Genomic DNA, 22,383 nt, shown 5'->3' on the forward strand with positions numbered 1-22,383 from the left:
CCACATTTATGGCGATATCTCGAAAAGGCGTCCCCCTATAGAACTAAGGCTCGCTCCCTTTAAAAATACTCATTAACACCTTTCATTTGAAACCCATATCGTACAAACAAATTCTAGAGTCACCCCTGGTCCACCCTTATGGCGATATCTCGAAAAGGCGTCCACCTATAGAACTAAGGCCCACTCCCTTTAAAAATACTCATTAACACCTTTCGTTTGATACCCTTATCGTACAAACACGTTCTAGGGTCACCCCTGGTCCACATTTATGGCGATATCTCGAAAAGGCGTCACCCTATAGAACTAAGGCTCACTCCCTTTAAAAATACTCATTAACACCTTTCGTTTGATACCCTTATCGTACAAACACGTTCTAGGGTCACCCCTGGTCCACCTTTATGGCGATATCTCGAAAAGGCGTCCACCTATAGAACTAAGGCCCACTCCCTTTAAAAATACTCATTAACACTTTCGTTTGATACCCATATCGTACAAACACGTTCTAGGGTCACCCCTGGTCCACATTTATGGCGATATCTCGAAAAGGCGTCCCCCTATAGAACTAAGGCTCACTCCCTTTAAAAATACTCATTAACACCTTTCATTTGAAACCCATATCGTACAAACAAATTCTAGAGTCACCCCTGGTCCACCTTTATGGCGATATCTCGAAAAGGCGTCCACCTATAGAACTAAGGCCCACTCCCTTTAAAAATACTCATTAACACCTTTCGTTTGATACCCTTATCGTACAAACACGTTCTAGGGTCACCCCTGGTCCACATTTATGGCGATATCTCGAAAAGGCGTCCCCCTATAGAACTAAGGCTCACTCCCTTTAAAAATACTCATTAACACCTTTCATTTGAAACCCATATCGTACAAACAAATTCTAGAGTCACCCCTGGTCCACCTTTATGGCGATATCTCGAAAAGGCGTCCACCTATAGAACTAAGGCCCACTCCCTTTAAAAATACTCATTAACACCTTTCGTTTGATACCCTTATCGTACAAACACGTTCTAGGGTCACCCCTGGTCCACATTTATGGCGATATCTCGAAAAGGCGTCACCCTATAGAACTAAGGCTCACTCCCTTTAAAAATACTCATTAACACCTTTCGTTTGATACCCTTATCGTACAAACACGTTCTAGGGTCACCCCTGGTCCACCTTTATGGCGATATCTCGAAAAGGCGTCCACCTATAGAACTAAGGCCCACTCCCTTTAAAAATACTCATTAACACTTTCGTTTGATACCCATATCGTACAAACACATTCTAGAGTCACCCACCTGGTCCACCTTTATGGCGATATCTCGAAAAGTCGTCCACCTATAGAACTAAGGCCCACTCCCACTTAAAACACTCATTAACACCTTTCGTTTGATACCCATAACGTACAAACACGTTCTAGGGTCACCCCTGGTCCACATTTATGGCGATATCCCGAAATGGCGTCCACCTATAGAACTATGGCGCACTCCCATTTAAAATACTCATTAACACCTCTCATTTGATACTCATATCGTAAAAGCACATTCTAGAGTCACCCCTGATCCACCTTTAATGAGATATCTCGAAATGGCGTCCCCCTATAGAACTAAGGCGCACTCCCACTTAAAATACTCATTAGCACCTTTCGTTTGATACCCATATCGTACAAACACGTTCTAGGGTCAACCCTGGTCCACATTTATGGCGATATCTCGAAACGGCGTCCACCTATAGAACTAAGGCCCACTCCCATTTAAAATACTCATTAACACCTCTCATTTGATACCCATATCGTAAAAGCACATTCTAGAGTCACCCCTGGTCCACCTTTATGGCGATATCCTGAAATGGCGTCCACCTATAGAACTATGGCCCACTCCCTTTTAAAATAGTCTTTAATACCTTCCATCTGATGCCCATGTCATACGAGCACATTCCTGGGTTACCATAGGTTCATTTTCCTACATGGCGATTTTCCTTATTTTGTCTCCAAAGTTCTCAGCCGAGTATGTAATGTTCAGTTACACCCGACCTTAGCCTTCCTTACTTATTTTGTTTATTAACGTTTATGTTACTTTTTTACGTGTACTTATTTTCGTTTTAATATTTAGACATAAAAATGCTTGTTTTTTATAAACGCCCGGCCCCCTCCCACCCAAAACAATACATTATATGCTTAACGTCAGTACCTGCATACAAAGGATTCAATTGCGTGATCAGCGGCCCAACGAAGGCTCCTTGTTCCCTGCCAAACACTCAGTTCCCAATTGTTGGAACCAGATAAGCCTGTAATCGTGTTTACAATCACAAGGTCTATCTAAATCCTTTCCTTTTTTGCTGTTTTGAAAGCTTTTATCCTGATTGAATTTGACCGTCTAACCCGCCTAAATAACCTAGTCGGCCGTTCTAAGGTATCTCTATTTAACCAGCACTAGAGGCACCTCCACAGTCCACCTTGCTACCTTTGAGTAAAGACACCTTACTCCCAACTGGGTAGCTGTGGACTTTGGTACGCCTTTTACGCCCGCCACTTTTACATTGGTAGCTAAGCAGTAATTGAGGCTATAATCTCTCATAGTACAACATCTAAAATTGCGCTAGGGGGTAAGCAAGTCCTGCAAAGAATCGTGGTAGGAAGAAATATATATCTATGTTGAAACCTGGGCATATGAGAATAGTTGGGAATTAAAAAGCGGATGGCTTACTAAACCGGACGCATTGATCCAAGCTTGTACCTTTGACGTTCCAATCAGATTGGGCGAGATTAAACGGAGGGCACATGATCGACTTACTAGTAAAGGCGTGGACCAAAGGTCCTACAACCTTAAACTAACAAAGTCACTCTTATCACTGTAAAGAGGGTATTATGACTGGCCACTGCCTTATAGCAGAAAGGCAAGGCTAAGACTCCAGCTATTAGAAGCAGCAAGTAGCATATGCCCTAGAAAGCTTCTGGAATTGGCAAAGAGGACGGAATTATTTTATAACATAGGTCGTGGTTTCTGTGAGCGTTTTTCATTTTGATTTTTGAGGAAACTGCTGATGACAATATGAACTCATACAGTATGTATCAGGGACCACTCAGTTCAACCTAACCCAACCTACGCCCGGCATGCTTGCCGGGGGTATATTCTAAACCTCTAACCCACAGGAGGGAATTGTATGAATCGTTTGACTAAGCTGAGCTATGCGTTCAACTTCCGCCTAGGAGCTACCTCTCTTAGAAAATGCTATATGAAGCGTGCCAACGTTGAATTTCGGGTTATATGTAGCTTCAAATACCTCACGCACCCTGTATATATGTGTGTATGTATGTACATGTAAAATAATTATATCTCTAGCTCAGGTTATCTTTTTAAAAGCACAAGCTGAGGCTTAAAATAATAATAGCCGCTGGCATGTTTTATATTAGACATGCCTTTTATAACGAGCCGCATCACAACATGCGCCACGCCACAACGAGTCACACCCCCACACAAATACCTTATTACCACATACATATATATTTACATACATAGCAACCTCCGTCTCATGTGTGCATAACTTTATTGCGGTTGTCATTAAGCAGCATTAAATATGCTAAAAGCTGTTGAGATCCAATTCGGATATGAGGATGATGAGTGGCAGTACATATTCCAATTTTTTGTTTTTGCTTGTCAAATTAAAATATTTTCATGAGAGAACTGAAAGGTGAAAGATTGCCAACCAAAAATGCTACCCGTATCTTACATTACTTTTCAAGCTTCATTTAACAAGCATAATTACTTAACACATACATATGTAGTATGTATGTACATATGTGTATAATGAAGTCCTTTCATTACATTTCATCGCTTTTGTGGCACACTGCGTATACGCAATTAATTTTTGCCCAACAAATGTATGTATGTGTGTATGTCATTCACAGCAATTGCAATGCTACCATGCATTCGTGTTCAACTGTAAATTTCTTCATTGAAATGAATTGCTTGAATGCTTTTTTTCTTTCTCTATACTGCTATTGCATTACGTAGAAAGACCTTCATTCAGCAGCATTGGGGAAACAAAATTTTGGCCACAAAAGCCACATTGAATTAAGCGAAAGTTGCAGCACCAAAGCACCAATCAACAATGAGCGGCTTGTAGCAGCAAGGACTTAATACTTACATAAGTCTATATACTACATACATATATATATAGGTACTTACTTATTTACTACGTTTATGTATAAGCAAATATGTATTTGCGCAACTAGGTAAAGCCAGTTGCGGCCAGTTGAGGCCTGTTAAGGTTCTATGATGGCGTCAGTAAAACTCGTTTAAAAAGTTTTGAAAAACGTTTAATGCAATGCAAGCAACTTGTAGTGCATTTATTACATAACATTTGCATTGTGTAACCCCAAAGTACAACTCAAGTAACAAATATAACGCTTCTTAACAAAAAATTACCAATATTTTTTTTTTGTAAATGAAAACAATGCTAACTAAATGGGCGAGTCTGCGGGCAATCGTCCCTAACTTTTAGCCCAGTGAAAAGGTGTTTCTACTTCAAAATCGGCTTATATCGAACTAGCATAATGCATTTTTTCCCGTATAGAAAACATTGATTGTGCCTTATACAAGTAAGGACGGGACTCATACCTTTCGTGAAGGGAGCTGAACAATAATGTGTTGAAATTTCAAAAATTCATAAAATCTGTTCACTCTGTTGTATGTGATATATATTAGATATATGGCCAATTTTAACAATTCATACTAGAAGACCCAGCAGACATTGTCCTGCCTTAAATTTGGCCTATCTGCATACATTTTAATAAGCTTTTTCCGTCTGACTCTGCCCTCCCCCCTCTTCACTTTTTTCTAATCCTTTTATTCACTCCTCCCTCCGTCTTTTTCGCTTCATCTATCTCCATCTTCGTCTCATTCTATCTCTTTCTCAATCTCCTTCTCTCTTTTCTCTTCTCGCAATTTCTTCTCATTCTTCTGCATCCCTTATTGCCTGTCCAAGAGGGTGGTATGTATTTTATTCCAGTCCCACTCCCACTCCGAGTCCCAGTCCCAGTCCCGCTCCTAGTCTCAGTCCCAGTCCTAGTCCTAATCCCAGTCCCAGTCCGTCTCGGGATAATATATTACTCTGTCCTAAAGCACTCATGAACAGCTTTCATTTGTTATCCATATTCTATAAACACATTCTAGGGGTACTCGGGGCCACGTTTCGGCCTATATCTCGAGACCCTAGTCACCCAGGGGTATGAAAATTACCCTCTACACAACTAAAGACTCTCCTGAATTAAACAAATTTCATAGTACCTCTAAATCGCGGGCCCCCTTTGAACCCCCCACCCATTCGGCGGGCCTGGTGATGTGCTATGCTTGATATCATTCGCTATAATATTTTTTATTGATAAGCAGGTTGTTTAATTAAACACAATGCAATTACACGGAAGTATATCCAAACCACCTGAAAATATGAGTGCCACTGCGTATACGTAACAAATTTATTATTACATATAAACAAATAAAAAAATTTGCAATAAGATAATATTGCGACTATAAACTGAGATATAAACAAACTATCCTATCTCTCAAGTTAGATCAAACTACACACGGGGTGCAAAACAAATTCAAAATCGGTTCAGTAGTTTAGGAGTCCATCGCGGCCAAAAATGTTGTGACACGTGTTTTTATATATTAAGATTTATTTATATGTAAACATCCTGTGAGATTTCAATCTTATAGCTGTTAAATTGAGAAATAAATGACAGAGAACCTCTTTCCAAAAATCGGTTGTATGTGAGATATATGTTATAATGGTCGGATCCGGTCGGTTCCGACAAATGATCAATCGGACACCCAAATACACCAGCTCACTAAATTTTATCAAGATATCTCAATAATTGAGGGACTAGTTTGCGTTTAAACAGACAGACAGATGGATGGACAGACAGACAGATGGATGGACAGACAGAGAGGCGGACATGGCTAATTAAACTCAGCTTGTCATCCTTATAATTTTGGTATACTTACTTGTGTGGCTATCTCTTCTCCTTTACGGATTTACAATTTTAAGTTTCGTGCCAAACTTAATATACCATTTCATTTACACAATGAGGCGAGAGTATTCTCCACAAAGGAGAGAAATGAAATGCTGAATAAACAGTTTCAGCTGAATACCCAGTAACCTGGGCATACCAACAGACATTTTTACAAGCTTAACAAAATACACTGGACTCCTTAACACTTAACTTAAGAGGCCTCCTTACAACAGGCTCATTTTCCAACCTTCAACTTTATATTGCTTGACATTTAATATTAGGTTTAATATAAAAAAATAGTAAAATATCAATTATTATACCGTAAAAACCAATCTTTATTATGAAATTTTCAGTTAAAAAAAAACTCCCCCAATTCCTTGTTTGGTAGAAAAAATCGAAATGCCACGAAATAACGTACTACCACGAAAATAGGGACACTTACCTTATTGTTGAAATAAGTGATTCATGGTTAAAGCTTTTTCATGCAGACCACAAAAAACATATCCTTCCTTACTTGTTATTTTTGTTTTTTTCTGCAATATTGATAATTTTATTGACATTCTTTCCAATTGGGTTTCTGCTGTAATTCGCTCATCGATGTGTGTCGGGACTAGGCATTGGCTATTTTAATTACAAAAGCCTTGAAATCTATAAAAAAATAATCATCACACCGTGGTGTGATGGTAGCGTGCTCCGCCTATCACACCGTATGCCCCGGGTTCAACTCCCGGGCAAAGCAACATCAAAATTTTAGAAATAAGATTTTTCAATTAGAAGAAAATTTTTCTAAGCGGGGTCGCCCCTCGGCAGTGTCTGGCAAGCGCTCCAATTGTATTTCTGCCATGAAAAGCTCTCAGTGAAAACTCATCTGCCTTGCAGATGCCGTTCGGAGTCGGCATAAAACATGTAGGTCCCGTCCGGCCAATTTGTAGGGAAAAATCAACAGGAGCACGACGCAAATTGGAAGAGAAGCTCGGCCTTAGATCTCTTCGGAGGTTATCGCGCCTTACATTTATTTTATTTTTTATTAATTAATTAAATTGGTTTGCATGCATGTGTGTATGTGTGTGTGTAAGTATATGCTCTTTACAGTTGTGAAGTACTGACAACATATCTTATAGTAATCATTAAAATGAATATCTACAATATTATAAATATGTATGTTAGATATTGGAATCAATTAAATATATTTATGAACGTATATACATTGGTATGTATGTAGAGCTATGTGTTGTTAGAAATATACTAAAAAAGCATATGCTTGAAGAAACAAGCTTCAATATATTTGTTTTGTCAATGGATATCGATATTTTTTCCTCGACAGTTGTGGTCAAGTATCCTCTGGGTAGCCACTGAACATCAGTTTAGCGGTGAGCTAATGAGACATTATCGTTAAGGGCTAGCTGGGGGACTTCATCGACATCTTGGATCAAACGATTGTGTACATACATATATAAACGTGGAAGTAATACTTGTATGACCCCAAGTACTGTCATTCACTTATTATGTTGACGAACGTCGCCCCCCCCCCCCCCCCCATCCAAAAAAGGGGGAAATTCCTAAACTTATGATTCGTTTGCACCCATGCCCCGACAGGGGAGAAGGACGATGAGGTGAAAGACACATTCTACGATCGCCATTATATAAAAATCGTACTAATCGACTTTACGGCCAGGATAGGCAAAAAAGAGTTTTTCGCCTCACAGACCTAAAGTTCAGCTTCCACACTGCAAACTTTCCTAATAGAATGAGGCTGATAAACTTCGCCGGTGCTCGAAACATGGTCATATCCAGCACCATATACATACATAAAAATATTGATCAAGCTGCAAGACTGTCGCCCGATCGAAATACACAGAATCAGATCGACAACGATTTGATAAACGTATGGCATGCTTGCAGTGTTTTAGACATGCGCACGATCCGAAGAGCACAAGTCAGCGCAACGGATTCTAGGAACAGTGGGAGCATATCTTTAAAGCATGCTGTTGGTATTAGGAACAGACCAGAGTTAATTCAACAAAAAAGCGACTTGTTGAGCGGCCAAAATCGTTTAAGCGATAATAGGGTAAGTAAGTAAATAATACTCTTACCAGTAATTTCTATCTTTTTAAACCCAATTCGGATCAGGCATTTGGATTCACGGAAAGGTAAACTTTCTCACGAACATAGTAAGAAACAACCCGCATCTTTGTTTCGCGCCATCCGTCATTCCGAACAAAAGAGAACTAAGATCTGACATCGACGTAGGAAAAACTCTCCCTACAAGAATTCTGTACGCTCACATTTATAGAGCCGACGACTACTCTACAGGGAGTTGAGTGAAAAAATCTTGGAAATATTGACCTGTAAACTTTGGCAGTGACGCGTGCCATAGCAGATTGAGAGATGGGCTGCACTCAGATATGGACATAGTTCAGTGAATTAGAACGCCCCCATTAAGAGTCGATACTGGTGTTAATCAATGGGATTCAAGAGGTTGATAAGCGCAATATCAAGGTTTACAGCTTCAAAGCTCGCGGAACCCAATTGTCAACCTCACCTACGCGAGGGGAATCCTCTTACAAATATGAATGTATCATACACATATTTAGCAAGCGAGGCTCTGGCGACCCTAAGTTCCTCATGGACCTAGGGAGTGGGGACCGGATGGCCTAGAAGGTTCAGTATGGTCATATAAATAGTTCCTGAGATGGTCGGGCTAGTACCTTACTAGATTTATATCCAGGGAAGGACCATCAACATCGATAACACTCCCCAAAACCTTCGGGGAGTATCTTTGTCGTTAATATAACAACAACAACAGTGATAATACTCTGAAGCCCCCATTACTGATGCTTAGCATAGACTTGACTTGACTTGGTGTAAACTTGGCAACTTAGCCACGATTATACTCCACTTGGCGCATAAAATCTGGCATCATAATCAGCGTTGAAATTTATTTTTAAATAAATGTCAATTTGTATGACAAAATGTTAAAATGAAATGGAAACAAACAAATGGCATCTCAAAATGTAAACGTCACTTAGAACTTACATAGAAAATCAAAATTCAACAGACTTCTAAGTCAAGTTAAGTTTTGAGTAATCAGTAACATGCAATGTTCATTTAACAGAACTGTAAGTGACAGTTCGCAAGCCAAGTCAAGTCTATGCAAAGCATCAGTAATGGAGCCTTGATACTGATAATACTCTGAAACTTATGTCGCCGTTTATAGTCTAGCTTTAAGTTATTCTTCAACTGCACGAAAGCAATTAGGGGGACTCATGAAAGCATATAAACTTATAAGGTGTAAAATTATATCCATTTACACACGCTGTTATATGAACGCACTTAGTAATACTCTTGATAAACTTGATTGTTTATCGGATGTATTATTGCCAAACAAAAATTTTTATATTGTTATACAAATTAAAAAATGCCAAGATTAAGTGAAAAATCAAAACTAAAACGTCTTTGCTAAGATATTCTTCTAAATGACTTGCTAATGTTGGATATTTCTGATGAAAATGCCTGCTGTAATGTCTGCAAGGTTGCATTCCTTTGAGTTTACCGCGTTTACACAATGAAATGTGCGCGTAAATTTATACAAATTGTGTAAATGATTTTTCATACAAAATTTGACAGTTCGTTTATGCACTAGATAAATTTATACGTTTACACACTTTATAAGGCATTTATACGGTTACATGAGTCCCCCTATTGTCAAATTTGTTTTCGTCGCTTATTTGTCATCAGTGTTGCCATTTTGGTGCTTTTGGAGCCAGATCTAGCCCTTTTTTTCGTTTAGCTCCAAAAATTCCGGTTTAGCTCCTACCTCTTTTTTGGCACTTTTTAAAATGTTTGCCCCTTTTTGGCTCCAAATTTATTTCGGCAATACGTATTGTGAAATTTGTAATGTATTTTATGCATGATACAAAAATTGGAGGCAGTTCCATTTATTGTGACGTTAGCCACTTAACTTTTGCGGGGACGATGACAATTTCACCAAAAACAAAGTACCAGATTGAAAAATGGTACGAATTTTTCTAATTGTGATGGATTTCATAATAACGGATACGACTAAATTACTTTCACAGTTATTTTAAATGAAAAAGAAAAAATGAACCGCAAGAGTTGGAAATATTTTAATACGAAATATCAGCCTAGGAAAGAAGGTTTTTAATAAGTTTTTCGAGCGCCCGAAAATTACTTTGGTGGTAGAAACATTGATCGAAGTATACAAAGCAAGGGAATATAGCCTTCTTAAGTGTCCGTACGTTTGCTCCGAACATGTTGACAAAACATACACGTTTGTCAATTGATTGACCAAAGGAGGTTCTTATAAACCGAAACCGGAATTTCTAAAGAGTTTAGCATACTCAAACGCAATTTTAATGAAATGCCCTGTAGCTCTACAAATTACCACTAGTTATGACAGTTCTTTTGCCCGTTGTACCAGGGGTCACCTTGAGGCAAGCCCCGCATATACACATTCAGTGCCCTTTTAGCATTAACATGGATGTGGCGTCCCGCAAACGTAACAAATTAAACACCTCTAACTCACTGCAGACTTTGGAGGTACACTTTTTCTCAACATGCCTTGAGAAATATCCACTGTAGAGGCATGATAATACGGCCATGCTAGAACAACAGGATTTTCCGTGTACTTTCTTCTTTCTAGGGGTCAAGCTGCCATAAAGATATGAGTCATTAACCAATGTATGAGTCATCCACTATTTTTCAATAAAATTGCATGTTTTACTGATTCTCAATAGATATGCATGTACATAAATCGTGCTAAAGCATATTATTATTGTCTTTGCGTTTTCATCCTGAAGCGATTTCGCCTTAAACAGTAACGGTATGGCAACGCTTCTAGCAAAACAATAAATATTGTGAAACTTCAAAAATCCCCAAATACGAAAAAAAAATTTTGAGTGGAACTACCTTCTTTTTTATACCAAGGTTTTATGTGTGTCGAAGTTTTGTTTTATTCGTTTCGTTATGTATGATGTTGCAACTCGGTTCTCAACTGATAACAAAAACTTTAATCGATAAACTGTGTCATGAGGTTGTACATTTGCTTTTCCAGCTTGTGCAACAACATAGTGTCACCTTCTAAGAGTTTCGGCCCTTTAACTTCAGATTATAATAAATTTTTTTCTCCCGTACCTACCTTATTTTCAATATAACCTTGAATTTTGAATTAAAAGATAAATGTATAGATGAGTTTTTTGAAAGAAAGATAAGTAATATATGTCGCGACTTCATAATTAAATTAATAGAGCAATTAAGGCAACGCTTGCCGCAAAATATAGAAACGCTTAGCAAAATAGATCTATTTTCAGTTGAAACACATTGAGAATTGTGAAACCTCAATTGTTTTCATATTTCACAAATGAAAAAACAAGTATATCTATGTTGGAAATGCAGTGGAAGAATATCTATCTGCAAAGTTGAAAAAATGTGACTTCAACTTTAAGTTTTTGGTTTGAGGTTAAAGAGTTTAGGAACGCGTTAAATGAAAACCCTTTCCAAGTAATGCTGAAGTTAAGAACGTTTTCAATCATGAGTTTAAATTAAAAGCAAACACAGAAACAAATGAAACTTAGTTATGCTGAATTCGCTTCTGACAATAAGAAGTGGTCTTAAACGGCTGAATAAATGCTGTCATAACTTTTAAATAAACTATTTCTAAAAATTAATGAACACATAAAATATCTATGAATGTGTCAATAATAATAATTCATCTTCTGAGGACGAAATCATAGATTTTGAAGTCTAAGGCCCTTCATAGATATCCCGTCCCAACATAAACTTGAATATCGTACGATACCTTACCGCCAAATGGCAAAAAAAAAAAAATTTTTAAGGCGCGATAACCTCCGCAGAGATCTAAGGCCGAGCTTCTCTTCCAATTTGCGTCGTGCTCCTCTTGATTTTCCCTACAAATCGGCCGGACGGGACCTACATGTTTTATGCCGACTCCGAACGGCAGCTGCAAGGCAGATGAGTTTTCACTGAGATCTTTTCATGGCAGAAATACACCCGGAGCTTTTGCCAAACACTGCCGAGGGGCAACCCCGCTTAGAAAAATTTTCTTCTAATTGAAAAACCTTATTTCTAAAATTTTGATGTTGCTTTGGCCGGGGTGTGAACCCAGGGCATACGGTGTGGTAGGCGGAGCACGCTACCATCACACCACGGTGGCCGCCAAATGGCAAAACAAAAGTTAAAAAATAAAACGTATTTTTGTTGTTTAAAAATATAAAATGAACTATAAAAAGAATATTATTTATGTATCTCTATTGTACCTTACTTTTTTTTTTGTGAGTTAACTGTGCCTTTTTTATAACTTTGTTTCAGATTGATTTGAAATAAATGTGAAAACTTACATTGAAAAATATACAAATATTTTTAGTTCTTTTTGCAACGCGTTTTGGATTTTCTTGAAGAAACTTAGCTCTTTCTAGCCCTTTTTTTTCTAGATTCTAGTCCCAAAGGAAATTTTTTTCCTGGCAACACTGTTTCTCAAACTTTGTCTTCGCTTTCACAGCAGCTGTTCGTGATAGAGAATGCCGAGAAAGCGTAAGAGTCGGTTGTTATCGTATTGATTATCGTTTTGCCAATCGTGCTAAAAACAGACGAACGACGATTGTTTTGGGCACGATAGCGTCAATGGTAATGAGGATTTAAATTCATAAAGCTCAAACTTAAAGCTTCAGTCATTGGTGCCGTTTGTCGTATCGCTGTAGTCGTATCCCTAACGTAATCAGCTGTTTATCGGTAAGATTACCGATACGGTTACCGATAAAGCACCAATGTCTGCAACTTAAGCGCTGTAGACACAAGTGTGCCTACCAACGCTCCAGATCTGCATTCGATTTGCACCAGTTTGGAGGTAGTCATTTAACCTGTTGTGCAAAACAGGTGCTTTGCGTGACTGTCTCCCATTTTCGCTGCTGCAGGGATGTTATGCGAATGAAATGAGGTGCTCTAGCCCAGATGGTGTTCTACTCGTATGGCTCCCTATTAAAGCAAATTAAGACTAAGCCTCCGCTTAGTTAACAGCACGAAGTAGAAAGTGTAGTTTCCCGATAAGTTCTTCAATCCCTTTTCCAATTTTCTGCACCTGCCGAGATATTACATTTTGAAACAAATTTAAACGAAACTCACCACTGTGCAGCATTTCGCTAGCATTTGCGCACTAAAGACGTATCTAACAGATTAGTGTTCATTTGGTTTTGCAATTTTCAATACGTTTTTTTTTTTTGTGTATGTATATTTCAAATCATAAATGTTGTCGCATGACGGAACGATACAAGGTGGCAGCATGGTGACATACCTACAAACATAAATAAAAATTCAATGTATTTTGTTTTTGTAAATTCGATGGACAAATGTCAAAATCGTACTGCGCAGAAAGTTGATGTATCAAATCAAATAAAAAAGGATATGATCAGCTGTCCCATGCTGCCACCTTGTATCGTTCCGCCATGTGTTGTCGGATTTAACAAGCGCAGATGAGCGCTACATATGTACATACATGTGTACATAAATGCTTGCATAAAAACTTATGCTCCTAAGTATACTTGTACACTTCTCTATTTTTATTCTCATATCGCTGAGTGCTAACAAATATTTTTAGCAATGATGTAATATTAACGTCAATATCAACATTAAAGTGCCTTCGCTAAACAACCCTCATGGGAAGTCATTAACTAATGATACAAATGTATGGTTGGGAACTAGACCTAAAGTGCAAAATAAGTACTAGTTCTTTATTAACTAGATTTTCTCCAGTTATAAAATCGACACCTTGAATTTTTATATTTTATATTTAACATATATTTGAGAAATAGGACACCAAAAAAAAACTGCCACCAGCTTTAAAGAGCTTCGACTATGAGTGGGAGAAACCCACACTTTCGCACCGGTTCGGCAGTATCGAAAACAAAGGGTAATATCGAACGAGAAGCAACATGTTCGGTTCGGTTTTGGAGCCAACGAAATAGTACCAAGAAAATAACTAGATCTTGGCTGTTAATTTTGATACTAGTTCGGAACAATAAAAAAATGTCAATAAACAACTAGTTTTAAAGTGGAAATTTGTATCTAGTTGGGAACTATAGAAAAGGTGATACAACGAGGACGATTTCCACTCCGAAGGACATCGCCATGTTAAATTCGCCAGTGGTTCCGAATGAACTAGAACTGCAGGGAACATAGAACTTGTTAGTAGCCAAAAAAAAAAAACTGCAGTATAAAAAAATAAATATACGAAAATTGTGTTAGATTTTGCTTATTAAGTGTTTTACAGAAGAAAAAACAAAAGCGAAAACAAAATTTTAATAAACCTCTTAAGCCAATGAAACGAGTTGGTAGGGATACACTGCCTATTTGGTATATACTTGGCATTTGTGCAGAAAAACATATTTAGGTACCCATGCTAACATACTTACAAAAGTCTTAACAAATTCAGTTGATGGTATACCAAAATACGGGAGATGGCTTATAATATTTCAACTTGAGGAACTCAACGCTTTCGCTTTTCATCAAGCTGTTGAGTTTGTGCTTGGGCCTTCTACTAAAAGATCATCATAGAGAGAGTATCAATCCAATTGCGACGTGATTATGCTCTACGTAAGAGATTAAGGGTCGTTTTCACCGTTTCCAGTTAAGTTTTTAATGTTAATTTGACACACAGGGTGACCAATCGATGATTCTGAATAATTTGTAGAACATATAGCAAATATCAATTGTGAATACAAGATAACTAGCCAAACAGCTGACTTTTGTTTACACTGTCTCCTTGGACACGAAGCTTCATTAGCAGCCAAGGCGAATTCAATACCAGGTGTTGTTATCCCAACAGCTGATTGCTTCTTCTTGATTATTTTCCATACAACGCCTTGTACTACAACATGTAAGTTAATCGGAATTAATGAAAATGTTCTTTTGACTTGACATTCTTCTGCACGGCGAATTGGTTAAATTCGCTTTGCCACCAGCTGCTATGGATTCGACTTTTTAGCATCCATAACTTATAGATAGGTGAGTTACTCAAGGTGACAGAAATGAAAGAGTGCGAAAATATGAATACAAGCCGAAAGAAAGGATGGCTTTACTCACAATTCCAACCATATAATTAGATGATACATTGATGACTCAAAGTAGGTCTTAACTCAGCAATAATAACCTGGTAGCCGACGTAGATTGCATACCCGAAAAGCCGTCTTTTCATTGTAAAATATCTATGAAGCTGATGACAAGAATAAGAAAAGCAATATGCTCTTAAAACATTATAAAGGGCTAGGAAATAACAGTATACCCATAGAGCTAACCCTCTTTCTCATCAGCGACTTGATTGGACCTTTATAGTGCTAAATATGCCTATGTACATTTTCCAAAACGCCCTGTTTAAAATGTTTCTGCCTCATAATGACTCAGAAATAGTGTTGGGAACTATCGAATGAAAACTATCGAGTTAATCGACAGTTCACTCATTTTCATACATTCGATAGTCATTTGAAATTCGTTCATTACTAATTTTTCGAATTACTAGTTTTTGGTATGAATGATTCTTTCATTACTATTTTTTCGAATCGTTCGTTCTAATACAATTTTTACTGTGCATATATCAGTGATCTCAATTAAAAAGGTATTAAAATAATTTTTAACGCTTGGCATACTTCAACCTAATCGACATACATTTTAAGCGTGGTAATTATTCCAAATTTTTATCTAAGAAGCGCTTTGAGCTATCTAAATTGTGTAGAGATATTTATACTGCGGCCTGGATTGAAGAGATCTTCCGTTTGGGAGTTTTTCATCAAAAATGGCAATGAAGTAAACAAAATTTAAATTTTCTGGAAACACATCAAATTTAAATGACCATGTACGCCGCAAGCATCCGTCTTCCTCAGAACAAAGGAAAGTAACTTCAGGAGAAATAGCGCCTGTAATTTCTGAAGAGGAACGTAGTTCAACTTCTCTTTCGTCAACTACTGCAGTAAGTACAGCGAGCAGTTCCATAACAGCAGGCATGCTTAACGAACGAAACGATATCATTTCGTTACGATAATCAACGCTAATAAACGGAACGAAGTCACTTCGTTTCGTTTGTTAACGTTAAGATCGTCAAATTAACGTTAGTTTGACGTTCTTAACGTTAATAAACGAAACGAAGTGACTTCGTTTCGTTTATTAGCGTTGATTATCGTAACGAAATGATATCGTTTCGTTCGTTAAGCATGCCTGCATAACAGTACCTGACGAAGACATTTCCAAGGGTGGATGTTTGAGAAGGACTGTTCAAACAAAATTCTGTTGTTGAACAATTCAGATACAAATTCATTTTCACTAATCTTCTGTCCTGTTGTTGTTGTTGTAGCGGCATAAAATCTCTCCAGGAGGAGTACTGACACATTGGCCATATGAATTGGCAAGACCAAAAAACTCAGTGGGTTGCGAACCTTAAACTTTTGCATATCATGCATGCCCTTTGCATAATATGTAACAAAGACACTTAAATTGAATATTTGCATTATTTACTTGAAGCAAAATTGACTACATTTTATTCACATCAACATTTTGTCTTATATAGGTTTGTTCTTTAGCTGCCCCGGGGGATAAGCAAAACAATACAGAAATTGTGCGCTTGTATAGTATATGTACTACAAAAACCATCGGTACTGGCCTCGGTCCAGCTAAAGAGGAGATTTAATGAATGAATGAATAAAAAAATTCATTCGATAGTTAAAATCATTCAGTAACTAACTATCGATAGTTGAATTCATTTGATAGTTCCCAACACTACTCAGAAACGTCCAATGACCGAGGTTGCTGCTGAAATCCATATGCCACAATCGCGGTGACTCTTAAAACATTTATCGCCACTTCTCTCTCTTCATTTCATTATTTGTTTCCACAACATCAAGTGTGACTTTAAGCTTATTTTGTTAGCTTGTTAGCAACAAAAGCAAGGAAGTTTTGAAATTCTAGATAAATGCCATTTGAGGCGGCGATGCCGTTAATGCCGTATTCGGCAAATAATCATTTCGTCTTTTTTTTTGTTTTGTATTTCTCTGCACTTACCTGGGATGCTTCGTTTTCCTGGAATTTTTTTCAGTTTCGCTATGATTTTTTTCATGTTTTTGCGAACAATTGGGTTTTGTCATTCCATTTATCAGGTAAAACTAACAACGGTTAAATTGTAAAGACAGTAAGTGAGAGAACATATTCGGCCAGAGTTATTTAGTAACTTTAAAGGAATTACGGCGGCTACGTGGCGTGATTATAGGGCGTCTGCCTACCACACCGAAGCCACTGGGTTTGAGTCACGAGCAAACGCACATCTAGAAAGAAATTTTTCAATTATGAACGAGTTTTTCTTTGGCGGCCGCCGTGGTGTGGTGCTAAGGTACTCCGCCTACCACACCGAGGATCCAGGGTTCGACTCCAGGGCAAAGTAACATAAAAAATTTAGAAACACGTTTTTACAATTAGAACAAAAATGTCTAGTTGAGGTCGCCTCGGCCGTGATTTGGCAAACACTCCGAGTACATTTCTGCCGAACACATAGAATAATCTAAAACAAGCGGGACATTGCCATAATTAGGCACACATACGTTTTCCACAGCGACCACCGTCGTGTGGTGATAGCTTGCTCCGCCTACCACATCGCAGATTTTGGATTCAAGTTCCAGTCAAAGCAACATAAAAAAGTGTTTTGACAAACACTCCAATGCATTTCTGCCATGAAAAGCTTCTCAGTTAAAAGTCAGTTCCTAGACCACACAAAAAATGTAAAGGGCGAATTAATGGTGACTTATAACCATAAAGCCATAACCAGATAAAACAGCTGATCGAACCTACCTTATGGAAATCAATGTAATCGATTAATGTTGCCATGCCATAACGCTAACGCCATAAGCATACCACAGCCAACCAATTGGTTTTTGGTTTCTCGCCATATCCATAACCTAAAAATATTTGAGTTGGTGAATTTAATAACTGTTTCTATATTTTATTCATTGTTTTGGATACGTTATGACTAAGACACTCATTTTTTGTGGGATAGGTTTGTAATTTTTTGCGTTTTCTTCATTTTTATAAAGGAACCATTAATCGATCACATTTGAGATGGTTATGGGTATGGTTACGACTATGGCGTTAGGGTTAAGGAAGTTTAATTTGCACTTAAGTCCTGTCCCATAGAAAAAATAAAAATGAGCACGACGCAAAGAAGAGAAGCCTAGGCCTTAATCTGCTACGAAGAAAGTCCCGAAAATTATTCACTTTTTTATGCCTAATAGTAAAAGGATCCTTAAAATGAATGACATACGTAGCTCGCATTAGTTATAAAAGGTAGATTTTTATTCGGTTTCATCACCTGTTTGCAGATGACTAACAATCGTCTAGTTTTAACTAGCCAAGCTTTGCAGCACAGCCAAGCTTTGGGATTTCTCAAGCTCCCTTACTCCGCAGCGACTGGGATATTTTTTCTCTCTACTCGATTATATTCTGTTGTTGTACCCGCAAAAACGCTCTCTGAAGATTTAGGGGCGTTTTGTAGATATTAGCAGGATAAAAATCCGGAAAGCTCCGATAATATCACCTGCTGATACGGGCATGCCTACCCCGGATATATTCTTAGCTCCCTTAAATCGCTGGAGTTACATCATTATGATTAATAAATTCAAAGAGTTGGTGCCATAGGCGTGTGAATGAATCATTCGCTATCTGTTCCGTTAGCAGCTTCTCGACGGCAATTATTTCATGAGCACCTGCATTTATTTAATACACTGCCAAAAGGCAGGCGGAGGTCTTAGGGCTGTCACGAGAAGATGATTCGGATAAATATATCTAATTTGAAGAGTCATGCGGTACTCTGTCTGTCGTCGACCAAAGCGTCATCAGAGTGAACCTATTTACGGTGGACTCTGGTACTGCAGATGATCATATTTCGGGCAGCGGTGAAGTTGATTGGGAACATAGTTGAAGTTTTGTTATGTGGGTGTAGGACCAGAGGCTCCATAAAAGTATGTATAATGAGTTGGAGGTCTTCTTTCTTTAGATATATGACCAACTTTGTGAATTTGTCTTAGAAATTTTGTAGCCCGAGCTTCTTTTCAAATCTTTCCTGCTTGGCTCATAAGAAACTCTTGTCTCCTTTTGATTTCTATCAAGCTGATTGGGCCGTTTATCATTGGTTTATCGAATGCTGTACCCTCTTTTGTCAACTCATCGGCCTTTTCGTGATCTATCCCTTTATGAGCGGCAGCTCAGTATACATATATGTATGGTTCACACGCTTCCTCCAGAATTTTTGCTGCTTCCTTCATGGCTAAAATGGCCCCTGAACGACACTACTGGGATCTGGCAGCCTATGTATATGATCCTCTTATTTCTGGAACGACACAGTTAACAGCAGACCCGACATATTCCGTTAATTTGGAACCATCAGTATCCGTCACTTCCACAATTTTGCGCTAAATCCTATAGTGCCTCTTAAATCCAGGTAGCCTTGAATTGGGTGTAAATGAAAACTTTAGTACGCCTGCATTTTAGACCAACAAATAACAAATCATGGTACATATGTATGTATGTTGGGTCGGGTCGATTTATATGGACGAAAGTTAACCGATATCGCGCCATCGATTTTTCGATAGGATTTGGGCTCAGGAAAAAAAGTGCCACTACGCATACCCAAAAAAATAATTTTCGAGCCTGCGAAAAAAAAAATGGCGAAAGGGTCAATTTTTCGACCAAAACCCAATAAAAATTCTTTTTTTTTTTTTTTCAAAAAACTGTTATCGCCAACGTTTTTACAACAGTTATTTGAAAAAAAAGAAATATTTTTTGGGTTTTGGGGAGTGTTTTGGTCGAATTGACCCTTTCGCCATTTTTTTTCGCAGGCTCGAAAATTATTTTTTTGGGTATGCGTAGTGGCACTTTTTTTCCTGAGCCCAAATCCTATCGAAAAGTCGATGGTGCGATAACGGTTAATAAATCGACCTAGTCTAATGTATGTACATACATATATGGACTCAAAATTGATTCAAATTTATTTGTGAAAACGCGACGTCTGCGCGGAAAAAAACAAAAAAAAATTACTTATAATAAATTTGGCGCGTTTTGATAAAGCTACGTATGTAGGCACTACTTATTGTATTTTTTTTTTTTTTTTCTAATTAACTTTTAAAACCTACTTATTTATGTATACTAAACTTATATTCAATATTGAGGCGTTGAATTTGCTGATAAGAACGGATTGGACTTCACGTACAGCGATATTGAAACAATTTCTTATGTAGGCCATGCAAAAAATTGTTCATTAATTTTGTGCTGTATTCATTCTGTACTGCACATACTACAAACGCACAAACTAGAATATAAAAATTTTTGTTAGATTATTTTTCTAACTTTTCTGTAATGTCGTAGATACGAGCGAGGTATGTGGTATGTGTGAACAGATGCTCATTTGCTACTATTTTTGTAGTTTTGCAGTGGCACTACGCAATAATTTAGGCGTGCGTATACATAGATACACTTTTATTTGTATCTTTGTATGAATTTGCGTTTAAGTAGTTACTTGTGTGAGTGTAGGAATTCAACGACAAAAAGAGCGCCATTTTTATCGTAGATACATTATTATGTTTATTTGTATGTATGTTTATCTAATTTTTATATGACTCTGTAGCAGCAAAAACACAAAAGAGAGATTGCTGTAAAATGTGTACATATGTATGTATGTATGTATGAAAGCCAAAGTAGAATTTGTTGCTAACGCTATAGAAAAAACATTAACAATTGCACTACAGTACCGCGCCATAGAGCATTTATGAATGTGTGTGTGTGTATTTGAAAGGTTGCTGTTGAAAGCTCGTTTTGGGTATAACACGCGCATACATATGTGTGTTTGTAATAAATAGGTCGACAGCAAATGCGACAAACGAAATCAAAAGAAACATGAGAAAAAAAAATCAACAGCGAAGTAAACGAATGTAGCTGGTAGTGGCACAGTTACCACTTCGATTAATTTGAATTAAAAGTGGTCCTATTTGCTTAACCCTTCCGCTACATCTTTTTATTGCGCCATTCAAAAAATCCAAATTTTTGTCTGAATATTTGTTTTAGCACCAATAACAATACAAGCAAATTTTTATTTGGAAATTTTTATGTTAAGTGCTATTTTTTTTTTATGTTGCCATAGGGCAACAAATGTTTTGTATGGTAGAGAAAATCAGTATTTTTTTGGTTTTGAATAAAGGTTCGTGCGTTTATTAAAATTTGGTTTGACATCAAAATTTAATTTTTTTTTATAAATCAAGAGTTTTAAACTAGCTTAAAATGATAGAAAAAGGTTTTAAATAAAAAAACTCCATTCAATACTATAAATATATACTTACATATTAAAAAATGAATAAAGATATAAACTAAAAACAAAAAATCTTAGCATAAAAAGTAATACAGAATAAAATTAAAGAAACAAAACCTTTTTTAAAAATAAGCTTTTATTATTTTGGTTAATAAAATTAACTAAAAAGTAAACAATAAATTGACTCTAAAGAAATATAACACTTTATAAGTTCATTGTAAGCTTAAACGATAATTAGGCTTTTTCGTCTGCGACAAAAAAATTCTATATTGTACATAATTATATATTTTAACATTAAAACTTTACACCTAAATTATTAAATCTTACAGTTTATATCACAGTCCTAATTGTTCTAATAAAAAACGTGTTAAATTTTGATGGTATAATTAAGAACATTTAGGATCTCCTTTTCTTGCTATCGCAATGTAACACGCTTTTATTAGAACAATTAGGACTGTAATATAAACTGTAAGATTTAATAATTTAGGTGTAAAGTTTTAATGTTAAAAATATATAATTATGTACAATATAGAATTTTTTTGTCGCAGACGAAAAAGCCTAATTATCGTTTAAGCTTACAATGAACTTATAAAGTGTTATATTTCTTTAGAGTCAATTTATTGTTTACTTTTTAGTTAATTTTATTAACCAAAATAATAAAAGCTTATTTTTAAAAAAGTTTTTTTTTCTTTAATTTTATTTTTTACTTTTTAGTTCGTTTTATTAACAAGTAATAGAAGCTTGTTCTTATAAAAGCTTTAAATATAAGTATAGGGGGTGAAACAAAAACACATATATCAGTTACATCTGCGTATAATGCGTATTGGAATTTATTAGTACACATTTTATGCGCAGCAACTTCAGAGGTGTATTTAAAGTTTAAAGCATTGTAAATATAAGTATTGAAGTCATGAGCCTGGGCATTCGCGCAATTTTAGTGATGTAAATTGCATGGCGCCAGCGCCAATGCGGTGCCAGCTCAATGGTAGCTCATTGACGAAATTACTCC

This window comes from Eurosta solidaginis, chromosome 3, assembly GCF_040869045.1.
Source record: "Eurosta solidaginis isolate ZX-2024a chromosome 3, ASM4086904v1, whole genome shotgun sequence".
Lineage (NCBI taxonomy): Eukaryota > Metazoa > Arthropoda > Insecta > Diptera > Tephritidae > Eurosta > Eurosta solidaginis.